The sequence below is a fragment of the Eptatretus burgeri genome, chromosome 11 (genome assembly GCF_056783735.1).
Source record: "Eptatretus burgeri isolate ZD-2024b chromosome 11, Ebu_testis_v1, whole genome shotgun sequence".
In the NCBI taxonomy this organism is placed as follows: Eukaryota; Metazoa; Chordata; class Myxini; order Myxiniformes; family Myxinidae; genus Eptatretus; species Eptatretus burgeri.
Genome location: NC_140971.1, coordinates 89,846,576 through 89,864,723, shown reverse-complemented (window position 1 = coordinate 89,864,723; position 18,148 = coordinate 89,846,576). Strand labels below are relative to the sequence as shown.

The window sequence follows — 18,148 nt, the reverse complement described above, 5'->3', positions numbered from 1 at the left end:
TTTCTTGCAGACAAAGAACGATTTATTTTTAATCATTAAATAAACCGCCATTTTGATCTAATACTTCCATGTTCATTAATAAATAAAATTGCGTTGAGAAGATTGCGCACAATAATTTCTGTGACTTTCTTTTCTCCGTTTTTTTTCACATTGACGAGCAATATCAAATTTCATTCAAGTCAGGCAACGAAAAAATTTTTAAAAATCCATTCCCGATTCAGTCAAGTGCTCTTTGGGATTATTTCATCAATGCAAACAACCTCAGCGGTATCGTTCGCTGGAGCTATCTTTTTTGATTTGTTTTTTTGAAATGATTTTTTTTTCATCAACCGCTGTCACAACGGGTTCACGGGTCATACATGTATATATATATATATATATATATATATATATATATATATATATATATATATATATATATATATGTATGTTCCAGAAATACAGCCAAAACGGTACACTATAGTGCAAAAATTTTCAGCCAACCATACTCACCATTCGCCTGTGGTGTGCAGTTTGAAGTTTCGTTCAAATCGGGCAACGAAAAAAATTGCAAAGGGTGCACATTTCAAAAAGCAGCAGTGGCAGCCTCTCATATCCCAGGTAAAAATTATTGTATTAATGTCAGAGTGAATTCCTTGGATGGTCCTCTGTGGAATGAAAAACTGGTGCAGTGTAATGTGAAGTGTTTAACATTGTCGTGTAAGAACTGCAGAGGTACCATAAACCAGGGTTACTTTCCTAAATTTAATACACTCGCCTCGAAGCTGTCGCACCAGGGTTGGAATATCGACCGAGGTTTAAATTATCGTCTCAGTGTTTCACAGGCAGGTTGATTCATCAGTGTGTGTGCCGCCCCTCGAATAGATGTTGAACGGGTGTCCCATCTGCCGGCATTGGTTGGTGAACATTAAAGATCCCATGTGATGTCTCCACGAAGAATAAGCGAGCTATTGCCGGAAACATGACGAATTTCATTCCCGAGCTACGGCTGGGAAGGAAGAGGCAAAGTACCCAGTACAATTCTTGCCAAAACATACTTCGGCAACACCGACATTCTGGACAGTTTGGTACATCAGAAACGGCGGATATAGCGTTGTGCCAATGTTTCCCCTTTGGACCAAATTCACCCCAGGATTGTTTCCTTGATAGATTGGTCATATGAGTACAGGTGAGTCACTTGGATTTCTTTCAGTTCGTACTTTTTAAAATCTGATGATTCTTTGTAACTCAGGAGTGCAGGAACTGGTTAGCTTTAACAATGTAATGGATGTAATCGATTTCCTTTATCATTTTTCCAGCCTGAAAATATTTCGAACTCCAGATATGACATATTGAGAAGAAAAAAGAAACATTACTTATTTGACATCAACTTGGATTTATTTATCTTTCTGGATTAAACTACATTCACATCAGGGCACTCGTTCTGAATGACATCCATCAAAAGTATCCTGGAGTCGAAAAATGAAAATACTTCAACAGGATTTTGTTGAAAATAATATGAATCAGACTGCTCGGTACATGGGCCCCATATTCCTCACCCTGGACGCCTCTTCGTTCCCCAAGAGGGACCCTGGAGGGTGATTGTCCAATCCTTGGTACCTCTGGGCATGTTCACTGTGATGCTCAACCTGGGGGTGCTCGGAGCCTGCGTGATGCAGCGTTTTGATAAACCCATGGTGTTTTACATCGCACTTTGTGTTATCACAGATTCACTTTGGGTTTGTGTATTGATAGCCACCTTTGTACGTGGACTCTTGGCTGTGAAAAGACGTATTTACTTTACAGAATGTCTCATTCATGTGTACTCCATTGATTGTGTTGGTTTTTCTCAATTCTTCATCCAGTGGTTAATGGACATCGACCGGTACTGGGCCATTCTACGGCCGTATTCATATGCAGTTTGGACAGCCAAGAGAAAGGGAATGATGTTCCTAGCCTTGGGTGTCATTGGTACAACAATTACAATTATAATGTATAATCCCATTTTTGCATCACGTTTATATTTTTGCAAAAAGAATTGACAATTACAGAAGCGTTTTGCATGATGGGATTTCTCTTTAAAATATCTTGTGGAGGAAAAACCGTTGCAAACATAACTATTCTCATTGTTGCATATTCTGTGTATATATTATCAACCATTACAATCATTTTCACCTCCTGGAGAATCATCAGCTTGTGCAGAAATTCCAGTTCAAGTACATTCAGTAACAAGGCCCTTCACACGTGCTGCACACAGATCATGGTGTTTGTGTTGAAGGTGGGATCAAGAATGGCGTTTGCGATATCGGTGAGGTTAGGAGATCATAGTGTTTCATTCAGATTAATTCTCTATATCCTTTGTATATTTACATCACCCATTGCGGATCCCCTCATATACGGCTTGAGGACAAAAGAAATCCGGGCGCCCTTAACGAGCCTTTATCGACGATGGAACAAACACTATTTTTTATTTGATATTGTGAAAAAAACACAACTGAGATGATTGTAAAGTAATAATAATAATAATAATAATAATAATAATAATAATAATAATAATATTAATGGTTTCTGTGATTGAAGAAGCTTTCATCAACGTCACAAAAAAAACAGTTATACTGAATGAATAGTTTGATTTTTCCTTTTAAGAAAACCTTTCCCTGTACAAAATCCTCAAATCCATGATATTAGACTAACAGGTTGCTTGCGTGTATTCATCTGGAGAAGAAGTGCAGATGGCAAACAAGTCAATTTTAATTCACATTATTGAATGAGTGATCATCATACCTCCGAATCGCTCGATGCATTGCAATGCTTGTATACGCCAGGAGACGCAAGCGTTTGTGGTTTTATTTAATTTCCACACATGCCATCGCCTCGAGAATCTCTTGCGCTCAGCCCAATTCCAAAATTTAAGCTCGAGAATTGAACTTAGCAGCAGTTCTGACTGCTAAAAAAAAGGTGTTCATTTTTTCAGTTCGGACATATTAGATATTCCAGTGCCTCTGGAAGGTGTGTGTTTAATATAACGGCTCAGTGATTGCTAATTGCGTGCCAAGTAAACCGTTCGTGATCAACTGTTTTGTTGGTTGCTTCAGCCACTTGGCGAGAACTCAACAATATCCGCATTGTCACTGAATACTGTAAATTGATCGACTTGAACAATGTTCAGGGGCCATTCGCCTGTGATGGCCCCACGTTGATCTGTGGTCACTTCGGCATACATGAATACAAAAAAAAAAAAACGAAACGTTTCGTCGACATCACAGCAGGATAGCCAAGAGGTACACACGCTCGCTCTAAGCTGTCTTGCCTAGATTCTAATACCGACCCTGCTATAAACTATCATCCCACAGGCAGGGCGGCATCAATAATGTGCGTGCTGTTCAACTGGATATCACATCTGCTGGAAACCATATATCTCTATCTCTATCTCTATCTCTATCTCTATCTCTATCTCTATCTCTATCTCTATCTCTATCTCTATCTCTCTCTCTCTCTCTCTCTCTCTCTCTCTCTCTCTCTCTCTCTCTGTCTCTATCTCTCTCTCTCTCTCCCTCTCTCTCTCTCTCTCTCTCTCTCTCTCTGAACATATCTGGACAGTGGTTATCGGCACACATATCTGAATGGTGGTTATGTCTGAACGGACCCCCCCCAGAGGCCGTTTTACTGGCCACTATTCAAACCTCCATATTCCTGAGCGGCTGAATTTTTCTCTGGAGAGCCCAGGTTGGGAGAGCCAAAAGTCCAAATAACTCAGGGTTCAAAGGGTTAATATTCCCAGCAAAGCAGCAGGTTGTATTTGCTTGTCTATAATATAAAAGGAGCTCAGTCCATGCATGCCTGCGTCCATCCCTGCACGTCTGTGTCTGTCCGGCCGGCATGCAACAATTGTCCTGCAGGGGATACCACAAATTAAGCAATATTGGTACCCCGACACAATCGGCAGCCGCCACATGCACATATGCATGCACCATAGCACACATCCATACATAAATACATATACATGTAACATGCATGAGGCAGTACACCACGTGGTTAATTTACATTAAAAACAAAAACTCTTCCTCCTTCATATTCTTCTTTACTTATAATAATGGTGAGTCTCATTCAATCCCATTTCTCACATCGATTAAATTCAGAAAGCGCTTGTTTTATTCAGTCTTCCATTTTCTTCATATAACGGTAATATATCGCCCCATCATACTCCATTTCTGATTTTCCACAGCCTTGTGAAGGATCACAAAGCAGGTCACTCTACTTGCATCACAGGTGAGAAAAGGACATGAGCAAAAAAGCAGCTGATAATCAATACTATATTCCCACAATTTGTATCAATCAAATGTTAGACGATCTGCAAACAGGATGCTAAAATGTCAACATGATGAGAACAGCAATGATCAACGCCGGGTACCCCGACTAGTGTCTCCTTAAATTTCTATTCCTCCTTCCTTTTTGTATTTTTATGATTATTTTATATTTTATCCAATGCTCCTTTATGTTATACCTTTCATTGTGATCGAAAACGTTTCCTTATTTCAGTCTAATTTGCATTTGTATTGCACACATTTATTTTGATGCATAATATACATATTAATGTAATTGTATATGATTATGAGCTCTATATACAATGCCGATAGAAAATGTACCCCCCTCTATTTCAAAATTTTCACCGTTTGTTGCCTTGTATCCTGGAATTAAATACATTAAATCAGACATTATTCTCCCTTTATGTACATATCGTAACACACAACTTTCAAGTGAAAAACAAATTCTACAAATTTCAGAAAATTAATCAACAAGCTCAAATGAGATAAGGTCCTTATCCGCTTAATGATGACGTCATAAAACGAATATGACGTCATTGTGATGTATCAGGTTTGCGATAAATTATATCTGTGCTAATGCCGGCTTGATTTCCGCAAACAAAATTCAAATAGCTTGCCCAGTTTCGGAGATAATGGTATCGGCGTTTTCCATTAGCGGCGATATTATGACGTCAACTTTTTTTCGAGGAAGAATTTCCAAAATCGGAGATGGTTACTGCCTGCACGTGGGCTTTCTGCATATACATGGCAAGTTTCACGAAGATCAGATGAAAACTCTGGGTTGTGAAACAAAAGTCAAAAAATAGGAATGATGTCATAAAAATTGATATGACGTCACAAAAATTGATATGACGTCATAGTGATGTATCATATGTGCGGTAATTCATCTCTGCTAATGCCCTGTTCAATTCCCGCAAACATAATTCAAAAAGCTTGCCTAGTTTCGGAGATAATCTTTTCGGCGATTTCCATTAGCGGAGATATTTTGACGTTATAACTTTTTTTCTCAGAGGAATTTTCAAAATCGGAGATGGTTACTGTCTGTGCAGGGAACTGTTACATATATATGCCAAGTTTCAGGAAGTTTTGATGAAAACTGGAGGCTGTGAAACAAAAAAGTCCACAAGAAGAAGATGAAGAACAACAACGTGAGTAAGACTTAGAGATCCTCCACAAGTATCTAAAAAATGTCAAAAAATAGGAATGAAATCATAAAAATTGATATGACATCATAGTGATGTATCATATGTGCGGTAATTAATCTCTGCTCATGTCCTGCTCTATTCCCGCAAACATAATTCAAACAGCTTGCCGAGTTTCGGAGATAATTTTTAGGTGATTTCCATTAGCGGAGATATTTTGACGTCATAACTTTTTTATAGGAGGAATTCTCAAAATCGGAGATGGATACTGTCTGTGCAGGGTATTTTTACATATATGTGCCAAGTTTCAGGAAGTTTTGATGAAAACTGTAGGCTGTGAAACAAACTAGTTCGGAGATAATGGAATCGGCGATTTCCATTAGTGGCGATATTATGACGTTACCTTTTTTTTCTCGGAATAATTTCCAGAATCGGAGATGGTTACTGCCTGCGCGTGAGCTTTCTGCATATACCTGGCAAGTTTCACGAAGATCCGATGAAAACTCTGGGTTGTGAAACAAAAAGTGTCAAAAAATAGGAATGACATCATAAAAATTGATATGGCGTCATAGTGATGTATCATATGTGCGGTAATTCATCTCTGCTAATGCCCTGTTCGATTCCTGCAAACAGAATTCAAAAAGCATGCCCAGTTTCGGAGATAATTTTTTCGGCGATTTCCATTAGCGGAGATATTTTGACGACATAACTTTTTTTTCTCAGAGGAATTTTCAAAATCGGAGTTGGTTACTGTCTGCGCAGGGAATTTTTACATATATATGCCAAGTTTCAGGAAGTTTCGATGAAAACTGTAGGCTGTGAAACAAAAAAGTCCACAAGAAGAAGATGAAGAACAACAATGTGAGTAAGACTTTGAGATCTTCCACAAGTATCTAAAAAATGTCAAAAAATAGGATTGAAATCATAAAAATTGATATGACGTCATAGTGATGTATCATATGTGCGGTAATTAATCTCTGCTCATGCCCTGCTCTATTCCCACAAACATAATTCAAATAGCTTGCCGAGTGTCGGAGATAATTTTTTAGGTGATTTCCATTAGCGGAGATATTTTGACGTCATAACTTTTTTATAGGAGGAATTTTCAAAATCGGAGATGGATACTGTCTGCGCGGGGTATTTTTACATATATATGCCAAGTTTCAGGAAGTTTTGATGAAAACTGTAGGCTGTGAAACAAACTCTTCGGAGATAATGGAATCGGCGATTTCCATTAGTGGCGATATTATGACGTTACCTTTTCTCTCGGAAGAATTTCCAGAATCGGAGATGGTTACTGCCTGCGCGTGAGCTTTCTGCATATACCTGGCAAGTTTCACGAAGATCTGATGAAGACTCTGGGTTGTGAAACAAAAAGTGTCAAAAAATAGGAATGACGTCATAAAAATTGATATGGCGTCATAGTGATGTATCATATGTGCGGTAATTCATCTCTGCTAATGCCCTGTTCGATTCCCACAAACAGAATTCAAAAAGCTTGCCGAGTTTCGGAGATAATTTTTTAGGCGATTTCCATTAGCGGAGATATTTTGATGTCATAACTTTTTTCTAGGAGGAATTTTCTAAATCGGAGATGGTTTCTGTCTGCGCAGAGTATTACTACATATACATGCCAAGTTTCAGGAAGTTTTGATGAAAACTGTAGGCTGTGAAACAAAAAATTCCACAAGAACAACAACGTGAGTACGACTTAGAGATCCTCCACGAGGATCTAAAAACACAAAACTAGAATACCTTGGTTGGATAAGTGTCCGCCTCCTTATAATAACAAATGTAAACAAGAAAAATAGCAATCAGAGATTGCAGTCTGTCGCGGGACTTGTTTTGTGGTATTTTGTGTTACATCTGTACTAATAAAAGGGTGTGTGTGTGTGTGTGTGTGTGTGTGTGTGTGTGTGTGTGTGTGTGTGTGTGTGTGTGTGTGTGTGTGTGTGTGTGTGTCAGTGTGTCAGTGTGTCAGTGTGTCAGTGTGTCAGTGTGTCAGTGTGTCAGTGTGTCAGTGTGTCAGTGTGTCAGTGTGTCAGTGTGTCTCCTGCATTACTCCAAAACCATAATACCGAAAAGCCTGAAACTTTGCATGCATACAAAGAAAACTCCAAGGAAGTGCAAGAGTGAAAATTGCGTGTTTTGGTTAATTAAAACACCCCTTTTGACGATAATTAACGATGTTATTTAATTATATCCTTCATCAAGCGATCCTCGGCCACCTCGCTCTCTGGGATCTTTAGGCGTTTCCTGGGTAACCTAGTTGGCGTCTGAAGCCACCATGTTTTTGGCTTGCTCAACCATGCCTTGACTTGGAATAGGCCACAACGATTTCTGAACAATGAAGTTTTTTTTCACTTTCCTCACTCATCTCGAATGCCTGTTAATCATCGTTCGTGCCCCATCACCCTGAGCGAGTGGTTCATGCCCCATCACCCTGAGCGAGTGGTTTGTGATCCATCGCCCTGAGCGAGTGGTTTGTGCTGCGTCACCCCGAGTGAGTGGTTCATGCCCCCGTCACCTTGAGTGAGTGGTTTGTGCTCCGTCAGCCTGAGCGAGTGGTTTGTGCTGCGTCACCCTGAGCGAGTGGTTTGTGCTGCGTCACCCCGAGTGAGTGGTTCATGCCCCCATCAACCTGAGCGAGTGGTTTGTGCTCCGTCAGCCTGAGCGAGTGGTTTGTGCTGCGTCACCCTGAGCGAGTGGTTTGTGCTGCGTCACCCTGAGCGAGTGGTTCATGCGGTTACCCTGAGTGAGTGACTCGTGCTCCGTCGCCCTGAGCGAGTTGTTGTGAAATAACACCCGATTTTCGAGCCATTTGCCATGTTCACGTATTTTCTAAATTACTGAGCCAAAAATTAAATTTAGCCACCAGTGACACGCAGCTGTTTAAAAAGATTAACGTTTGTGAACATGTCGCTGAAACGTCCGTATAAATGCAATATTGTTTTCCGGTGAAAGCGACTCAAGGTTTCTTGGTTGTATCCAGTAAGTACTGCAGTTGGCTCTCACACTGACTCCAACCTGTCGATGCCTGAAAAATTGTCGATATTGGCCAAGCACGTGTGGTTGCTGTGAAAAATCGTTCTCTCGCTCGTTCTCTCTCTCGTTCTCTCTCGCTCGTTCACTCTCGCTCGTTCTCTCTCGCTCGTTCTCTCTCGCTCGTTCTCTCTCGCTCGTTCTCTCTCGCTCGTTCTCTCTCGCTCGTTCTCTCTCGCTCGTTCTCTCTCTCTCGTTCTCTCTCTCTCGTTCTCTCTCTCGTTCTCTCTCTCTCTCTCTCTCTCTCTCTCTCTCTCTCTCTCTCTCTCTCTCTCTCTCGTTCTTTCTCTCTCTCTCTCTCTCTCTCACTCTCGCTCTCTCTCTCTCTCTCTCTCTCTCTCTCTCTCTCTCTCTCTCTCTCTCTCTCTCTCTCTCTCTCTCTCTCTCTCTCTCTCTCTCTCGTTCTCTCTCTCTCTCTCGTTCTCTCTCTCTCTCTCGTTCTCTCTCTCTCTCTCTCGTTCTCTCTCTCTCGTTCTCTCTCTCTCGTTCTCTCTCTCTCGTTCTCTTTCTCTCGTTCTCTCTCTCTCGTTCTCTCTCTCTCTCTCTCTCTCGTTCTCTCTAGCTCGTTCTCTCTCGTTCTCTCTCTCTCTCGTTCTCGTTCTCTCTCTCTCTCTCTCGTTCTCGTTCTCTCTCTCTCTCTCGTTCTCTCTCTCTCTCTCTCTCGTTCTCTCTCTCTCTCTCTCTCTCGTTCTCTCTCTCTCTCTCTCTCGTTCTCTCTCTCTCTCTCTCGTTCTCTCTCTCTCTCTCTCTCGTTCTCTCTCTCTCTCTCTCTCTCTCTCTCTCTCTCTCTCTCTCTCTCTCTCTCTCTCTCTCTCTCTCTCTCTCTCTCTCTCACTCTCTCTCTCACTCTCTCTCTCTCTCTCTCTCTCTATCATGGGAGAATGTCTCTGGATGTGTTCAAGTGGTGTTTGTCTCTTGCCAGCTTGGCTCCGGATGAGTCCGGGCGGTATTTATGTCTGGACGGGAGTTTGTCTCCAGACTTGTCCAGACAGGAGTTTGTATCCAGACAGGAGTTTGTCTCCAGGCTGTATTTATAGTATGACCAGAAGAAAATGGATTTCTGACATTATTTTGTTTCCTTCTTCACCGATATTCGATGCAGAATAATTTTGATGAAACAGTATGAATCGTAATTAACATTCCACCACACACCTGCCTTCCCTTCCTCTCACCTCTGTGTCTTCCCTTCCCCCACCCATACTCACTCCCCATCCCTCCTCTCTCTCCTTTCCCTCGACCCCTCCACCTCTTCACTCTCTTCCCACCCCTCTCTCACTCTTCCCTCTCCTTTTCTCCCTCCCCCCTCTAGTATTACCGTCAGCGAAGCGACAGGTGGTATTTGCTCGTCATTAATAATGGACATAACTAGAACTGCCACTTTACAACTGCTGGCAGTGATGACTGGGTTCCAAGACATCCCGCTTTGATGCAACACCCCTTTGAACGGACCCATGGCGTTTATTATGATTAAATTAAATTTAGAATGGGATTCAAATAAATTCCATCAAATCAAATGGAAGACCAAATAGGTACAGTTCTGCATTGGAATCACCAGAAGGAACCGAAACAAGCAAAAAGCAAATATGAAGTCATCAGGAGGAACCTGGACAGGATTCACATTTCAGCTGCTACTCCGATACCCTCAAACACATCCAAGCACAGTCCAATGAGCTTAAAAAAAAAAAATTTAAAATTCTGGCTGCCGGACCATGCACGCGATCAGCTTGAAATTTAAAACATATTCCCCATCACTCCGAGATCATAATTTTGAAGTTTCACGTCGATCGATGAAGCAGTTCATGAAAAGAATTTTTTTTAAACATTTTTGCTTCATCCAATATGGCTGTCAGACCATGTGACATCAATTATTCGTGAATAAACTGGTATCCCCAAGGCTTGCGGAACATTTGTTTTTAGTTTCCCTTGATCTGTCCAGCCGTTCTGAAGATTTTTATTTCTTTTATGGTAAATCCAATAAGACTGACAAACCATGTGACCTGTGACCATGTGTGTGAAGGTTTTGTTCCTCAATGATAGGCGGTCACATGTGCACATTTTCGCCTCGATCTGTTCAGTCATTTCAGAGAGGATTTTTGAAGGTTAAAAAAAACAAAACAAAAACAATATACTCCCGAATCATGTGACAGATGATATTGTTACGAATTCTGGCCCACCTGGCGTGCGATCGGCCGCGTACCTCTAATGGCAGCCGCATTGCCCACCGGACGGACAATTCAGTCGTGACCCTCCTGGAACTACCATCAGGAGCCAGTCACGGGTGGGGGTTTAACCTCACCACAACCCAGTCCGCATTCTACCCGCGTGAATTAGGGTGAATCGCAGAATGTCGATATACCTAAATACCCGCGCGGGTAACCTACCGAGGGGTTGCACCACACCGCAGGTCAGCTAAGGACACGAACCGCTTAAGCGGTTCGTTCCGTGCTACAGGGATAACCGAGCGGTGTTATAGCAGACCTCGACGGTTCAGATTATTTATCGGGTGTTTAAAACCCACCTAATTATTCCACGATGCAAGATGGCATTTTCAATGGGGAAAGAAGACGCAACGAACGAGATACATTTCACACAAGGACATTTAATATAAAGCACATATTGCACACACAACACAAGCAAGGAATCATGCAACATACAAGCGAGGCAAATAGAAAGCAATACAACCGACGACAATGAGAATGTACATGCACTTAACAGTTGTTACTTAACAGGACACGACACCACAGCATGCATACAAAAACAACAGGAAAACGCCATGACGCCACGACGAGAGAGCCCGACCTCGACCACCAAGAGAGAGCTCGAAGATGAAGCGAGAGGATGACGTGCACCAAGAGAGCGAGCAGAATTCAACACGACCCCGACAGAGAGAGTGAGCGCCGCACGCAGTCCGCCTTATATCGTGCGGGGCTCCGCCCTTCGCTCCGCCCCGTTTTTGGCTCCGCCTCCCTTCTGGAAGCTTCCCAAAAAGGGGCGTTCCTCATTCCCGCGCGTCCAGCAATCGGGGGCGAGCCGCCCCACCCCGCCTCCGTCACACTCCTCGGAGAAACAGGCGGGAAAAATCCACGCGCCCATCGGAACTCCTCTGGTTTCCTTTTGCGTTCAATGGTTTTCAACGGGGCTTGTTGTTTGCGTGGAGGTTTGTTCAAAATAACAATAGAAAAAAAAAAACGGCTATCTCAAAGAGTCGCAGCCCGGTGAACATGAAGAATCCCCTTTAAACAACGGTGGGGACCTATCTGAACACTCACTTACCGGCATAGCTAATCTGAGGAACCTTTATGGTGTATTGCGAATTTCCACAGCCGGAACAATATCAATCAATTATTTTTTTCTTTTCTGTGGAACAATTTATTCATAGATGACCCTCAAAATTTTTTCCCACTGATCGGATGTAGTGCTCCACACATGCAATTCTGACGTCATAATGAAGGCACCTATAACGTCATAAAAATCACATTCCCCATGAGGAGTACTTGGTATCTACCAAGTTTCAACTTTTTCCTTGGTGTGGTTTCAGAGTTAGAGGTCCAAAGTTTTTCCCATTTTACCAACATGGCTGCCACACCACGTGACTTATGACGTCATAATTATAATTACAATATTCCATAGGAGTTGTCACTACTATGGTGAAAATTTGGTCTTGATATGCCCATCGGATACAGAGAAAAACACTAAAGTTCTGTGCGGACAAACAGACCCAAATGCAATACCCTATCCTCTGGCGAGGGTAATTAGCTCAGGTGTAACCAATCACCTTCAAAATCATACACCAAGTTAATTGGCCTCAACCCGTTTTCAGTTGCAGTCATTCTAATTATTTCGGAATAAAATCAGCTGTTCCTGTAGGTTTCCTCTGCTGGGTGGTGCATTTCGCAGCATAGACTCAACCATGAGCACCAATGACCTTTCAAAAGACCTCCAGGATAAAGTTGTGTATAACAATGGGTATAAAAATATTTGAAAAGCCTTGAATATCCCTTGGAGCACAGTCAACACAATCATTAAGAAGTGGAAGGTGTATGGTACCACCAAGACCCTGCCTCGATCAGGCCGCTCCTCCAAACTGGATGACCAAGCAAGGAGGAGCCTGATCAGAGAGGCCACCAAGAGGCCAATGGCAACTGTGAAAGAGCTACGTACCTTTATTGCAAAGACTGTCACTGCGTGCATGTGACAACAATATCCCAAGCACTCCACACGTCTGGCCTGTACAGAAGGGTGGCAAGAACGAAGCCATTACTCAAAAAAGCCAACCTTGAGTCCCATTTGAAGTATGCAAAAAAACACTCCCGAGATTCTGAAGCCGTGTGGCAAAACGCTTTGTTGTCTGACAAAACCGAGATTTAACTTTTTGGCCTAAATGCAAAACGTTTCATTTGGCGCAAACCCAACATAGCACATCACCCAAAGAACACCATCCCAACTGTGAAGCATGGTGATGGCAGCATCATGTTATGGGGATGTTTCTCATCAACAGGGACTGGGTGGACACTTGTTAGGATAGAAGGGAAAATGGATGGATAGAAGGGACACGCTTGTTCCAGTTACAGTTGAATGAAGATGCCAAGTAAAAGAGATTTAAACAATTAACAAATGCAGAGATATCATTGTCATTCTTAATGACCACAGCGACATCATCTGCATAAGCTGATACAACTACTGAAGGAATCCCTGTGAATACAGTTACTCCTGAAAGATTTTTCCTGAATAGAATTAGAAGTGGTTCTTTAACCAAGGAGAATAATAATCCAGAAATGCAGCACACTTGCCTCACCCCTCTCTGTATTTGTATAGGAAAGACGAGTTCATTATTAATTTTAAAAATACTAAATATATTGCTGTACTGTAAGGATACATCGGCCCTAAAATTGGTACCAAGACCACATGCTTCCAACACATGATGCATAAACACATGATCAACACTATCAAATGCCTCTTCTAAGTCAAGGAATATAATCCCAAATTATTTTTCCATGGAATCACACTCCAGCAAATCTCTGATCAAAAAAATATTATCATAAATTGATCTCTTCGGGATACAATAGTTCTGATCAGAGTGGATGAGATCACCAATTACCGTCTTCAATCGAGTGGCCAACACTTTTGACAATATTTTGTAGTCCCTACATAATACCGAGACCAGTCGCCAGTTCTTCATCTGCCGTAAGTCTCCAGTCTTTGGGCGAAGAAATACCACCGTTCTTCTAAAACTGAGAGGCAGTTCTCCATTTACCTAAGATGATTCTAGGACATTCAATAACTCAGGGCCTAAAAGGTTCCAAAACGCCAAGAAAAACTCTGCCGGTAAGCTGTCAATTCCCGGCGCTTTCACCGAGTTCAATCCAGCAAGGGCCTGCGTTGGCTCAGGCAATGTGATTGGTGAGTCCAAGCTCAGACGCTGGGGCTCAGTGATAGAAGGAAAGTGAGAAGTTAAAAGATCCATACTTTGCTTACAAACAGTATATTTGCATAAATTTTTGAAAAGTAATCTCTAATGCACAACCGTACATCACTGGAGTTAACAACAATGTTTCCTCTTGAGTCAAGCAGAAAAAAACGGTCTTTTGTGATTTGTTGACAAAATCCATTTAGAAAAAGGATTTGCTGGGAGTATTTAAAACCTTGATGTTGTTTATCGTTAATCTGATTAACATAACTGCTGCTTTCTCTTGCATCAGTTCTCTCAATTGGGTCGTCTTTTCAACGAATATCCTTTGGTCTCTCCTGTTTCCATATATGGCCACTTTACTCTCTTAACATGAATGGTGGACGCTCTCCCATTAGCCCAACGTCCCCACGCATATTGAGATTCGTTGGGGTGACATAGCCTCCATGCATCTAACAAACCTATTGCCGAAAAAAAATTAGACAAATCGGCATAGGATTCGGGGTGAGGTTCTGCTGTATTTCTGTCTGAAACAGGTTCGAAGGTGCAATTAAAATCACCCCCCATGCAAATACAATCATTGAGATCAATTGAGCGAAAGTGTCTCATTAAAGACAAAAAGAAGGCTCTTCGTTCTTCACACTCACTGGGCGCATACACATTGAATAGTGTAAAATGGAAATTATTGATGACCAGTTCCAGAGAGATGAACTGACCTTTGATAACCTCTTGGAAATGGAACCCAAAAATCTGGGTTATCTACCTGTGTCAGGGAAAACCATATACAGAGTAAATTTCAGGATAACCAACCAAGATAACCATATAGATTTCCTTCAATGGAGAAATGATATCCATCAGAATTCACCTACGTGAAGTTTTCCAATAAATAAATACGATGGTTGTTGTGAGGAAACATGAGTTGGAAAAATATAAAATAACTCGAGGGGGAGCACTCGGTAGAGTGCAAAACCTCCGCCGCCAATACTGCTAGGTCACTCAAGTGAACCTGATATCCCATTCATTCAATTTGGCGTCAACAGTGCTCACCGAGTTATAGTTTGCAACTTTCCCTTTTAAATACTCAATTCATTCATCATAACTAGATTCCTTGAGACAGAAATTGATTTTACGAGGGTATATCCACCTGAAGTTCCAAAATCAGCCGCAATTATAATTTTGGCATGTTTTTTTTGTTGGAAATCACTTATAACATGAAGAAAGGCAAAAAAATCGAAATTTTGTTGAAAAAAAATTTGCAAATTTTTTTTTCTCTCACAATTTTTTTTTGGGGGGGGGGGGGCGGTGGAAATCACTTACAACATGTAGAAATGCAAAAAAAAAAAATTAAAATATTTTTTCAAATTGGCCACCATAGCAGCCATATTGGATTTTGGACCAAGTCCAAAATCTAATGCCATGATCCTTGGACCAGACCTAACCCCCCCACCAAGTTTCGTCGAAATCCGTCAAGGAGTTTTTCCGTAATACTGTTCACAAACAAACAAACAAACAGAAAGGGGTGAAAACAGTAACCTCCATCCATCTTCGATGGTGGAGGTTAATTACAGGGGATGGGGTGTTCCTTTCCCCATACTATAAGGGTGAAAGTATATATCTTGGTGGAGGATACTACAAACCTAAGAGACAATGGGGTGTCAAGCATCAATTTAGAAATAAAGGAGATGGGATAATTGATACTCTAATGGGTGTCGGTTCAACTATTCTTAAACATAAAGACCAAATTGGTTCAACTGCTTCTGCTGTGGGAAATGTAGCGGGTGTTCTAAATAGTATAAACGATGCCCAAAAGGAATCGCATAAATTGCAAGCAATAAAATAAATTAAGAAAGGCAAAACTCAGTTGTCTCCCCAAGAACGACAGAAAATAATTCAAATACTTGGGTAAGGGTTTCAAAAGTTTTAACATCTTTTTTTCCTAAATAAATACAAGAATGGAAGCAATTGATAGTATCTATGATTTGGATAATACCATTGTCATCTCAAACTCTACTAAAAAAGAAGACGACTTCAAGGGTTAATGCTATAACTGGAACAGACTGGAATACAAATGGAACAAAAGGTTTTGAAATGAATAATCAACAAACTTATTTGAATCGAGCCAAAAGTTTCTTGTTGCGTAAATTTACATTCACTAAGGCTGCAAATAACACAAACGCGACACTCGTAAATGATTTCTTCTGGAAAATGTTTTATAGTGTTCGTTTGTATATTGGAACACAAGAAGTTAAAGCGGTTGATTATGTCTCTGCGACATCTGAAATGATAATATTTACACGATATTCATTTAGTGATAGAATGGGAAAGGGAGCTGTCAAAACTTTTATTTGTGATATGGCAATTGGAACAAACACAGACCCTGGATATAGTCAAAGGAGAGCAATGTATCATGGTGATACAAAAGCAGTTAATAGTTTTACTGTGGCAGTTCCTCTTAAAGGTATATTTGAATTTTGTGATCATGATAAAGTTCTGTATGGAATTAAAATTAGATTTCAACTTCAAAGGAATTATAATGAAAATAGATTGCTTTTTGGTGCTGCTAATGCTTTTGGTGCTCAGAATAAATTTGTTATTGATGAAATGAGTTGGTATATTGGTGAATATACTCCTAATCTTAAAACAGAAGAGATGTTGAATTGAAGACTTTACTCAAAGAAGCCACTCAATGTATCATATCTTAAAAGAAGATGTCAAGATGTTAAACTGAACCAAACCACTTCCACGTGAAATGTGGGTGTTCTGGAAGGAAAGCCATAATATCTGTGGCTCATTTTTAAGAAGCCAGATGGAGATACTGCTACTGATAAGAAAATGGCGTTGAGTGTTCATGCTAAGTTGAAACAACTTCGCGTTTCTCTCGATGGAACATTTTATCCACGAGATAGTGTGGAAATTGATTGAGAAAGAAATGATTATGTTGAAGCACACAAGTCCTACCAAAAGGTGTGTGAAAGCAATGCAAATAAAGAACCCATTTTGGATATGACAGCATTTAAAAGACTGTATTCAATCTTCACGATTGACCTGAGTGCTCAAAAGGAAACTATAAAGTCTAATCGAGTGGATACTTCCTTATACATTGAAAGAGGAGAGAGTGAAGAAGTTAAGACATATTGTTTGCTTTTGGTAGAAACAGAATTACAGATTAATGCAGATAATGGTGTTATGATTAGTCTCATGTAACTTTTGGATAAATAAATGAGTAGTGAAGTGCCAACTGGGGTATATGTTAATCAAATCAATCTTAATAAACTATCATCTTGTATTCAAAATCAAAATCCTTGTATGATTGACATTAATACAATTCAGAGAAAAGGAGCAGTAAGAATTGATGTTTTGCTCACAAGTGAACAGGTGAAAATCTTGAACGATACTGGCTCACTTAAAATTAAAATGTCAAAACCAATGTTGAATAAATATTCAATAAGAGAGACGAGTGGAGGATTTCTCCCATTTCTAATTCCTTTATTTGCTGGTTTAAGTGTGGCTGGAGCATTGACGGGTGGTATTTCAACAGCGGTGAAAACCTCCAACGAAAGAAAGGCTCAACTCCGGGGTCAAAAAGAGTTGAAAAGACATAACAAAGAGTTGGAGAAACAAATTAGTGGAAGTGGTGTAATTGTAGATTTTGCTGAAAAACTTGAAAGCCTACCTGATAAAGTGAAATTGTTAGTTGGAGATATGCTTTCTTCTATCGCACAGGCAGGTGTAAAATTAACTTAAAGGGGTAACGGATTATCTCTTTCTCATAAATAAATGAGCATTGATGAGTGGTTTAAGGAATTTGGAAAAAACTACGTAAATTTAGAACTTGTCAAATATTGAAAGAAATTAAAAATTGATAATGTGGTTACATGTTTGAGAGATAAGTTAACAAACTTGTCAAAATATACAAAGAATATTATTATGGATTTAGAAGATAATAATGCAAATGGTTATCATTGGGTTTGTATTTATAATGATCAAGTTAAATATTATTTTTATAGTTAAGGTCTTCCACCACCTGTTGAAGTCATGAAATTCTTGCAGAATGCTGTTTATCAAACATTTCAAGTCCAATAATTAAATTCCAAGTGTTGTGGTCAATTATGTTTATATGTGTTATTTCATCGAAAGAAAAATAAAAAAAATTATGATGTTATTTTTAATCTAATATAAATGACTTATGTTGGAAAAGATGGTTCTACCTTTGGTGTATCTCAAGCACTGGATATTGATTTATCAAATTATTA

The 18,148-nt window shown here is 40.3% G+C and overlaps 1 long non-coding RNA gene across 2 annotated transcripts in view; it reads right to left on the bottom strand.

Moving 5' to 3' along the window:
- Nucleotides 1-18,148, bottom strand: part of LOC147017596 (uncharacterized) — a 53,209-nt gene that overhangs the window by 19,954 nt on the left and 15,107 nt on the right. For both annotated transcript variants that reach the window (XR_015049753.1, XR_015049754.1), the window contains exon 3: nucleotides 12,650-12,715. This is a non-coding gene — a long non-coding RNA (uncharacterized LOC147017596). The remainder of the gene's footprint in view (nucleotides 1-12,649; nucleotides 12,716-18,148) is intronic.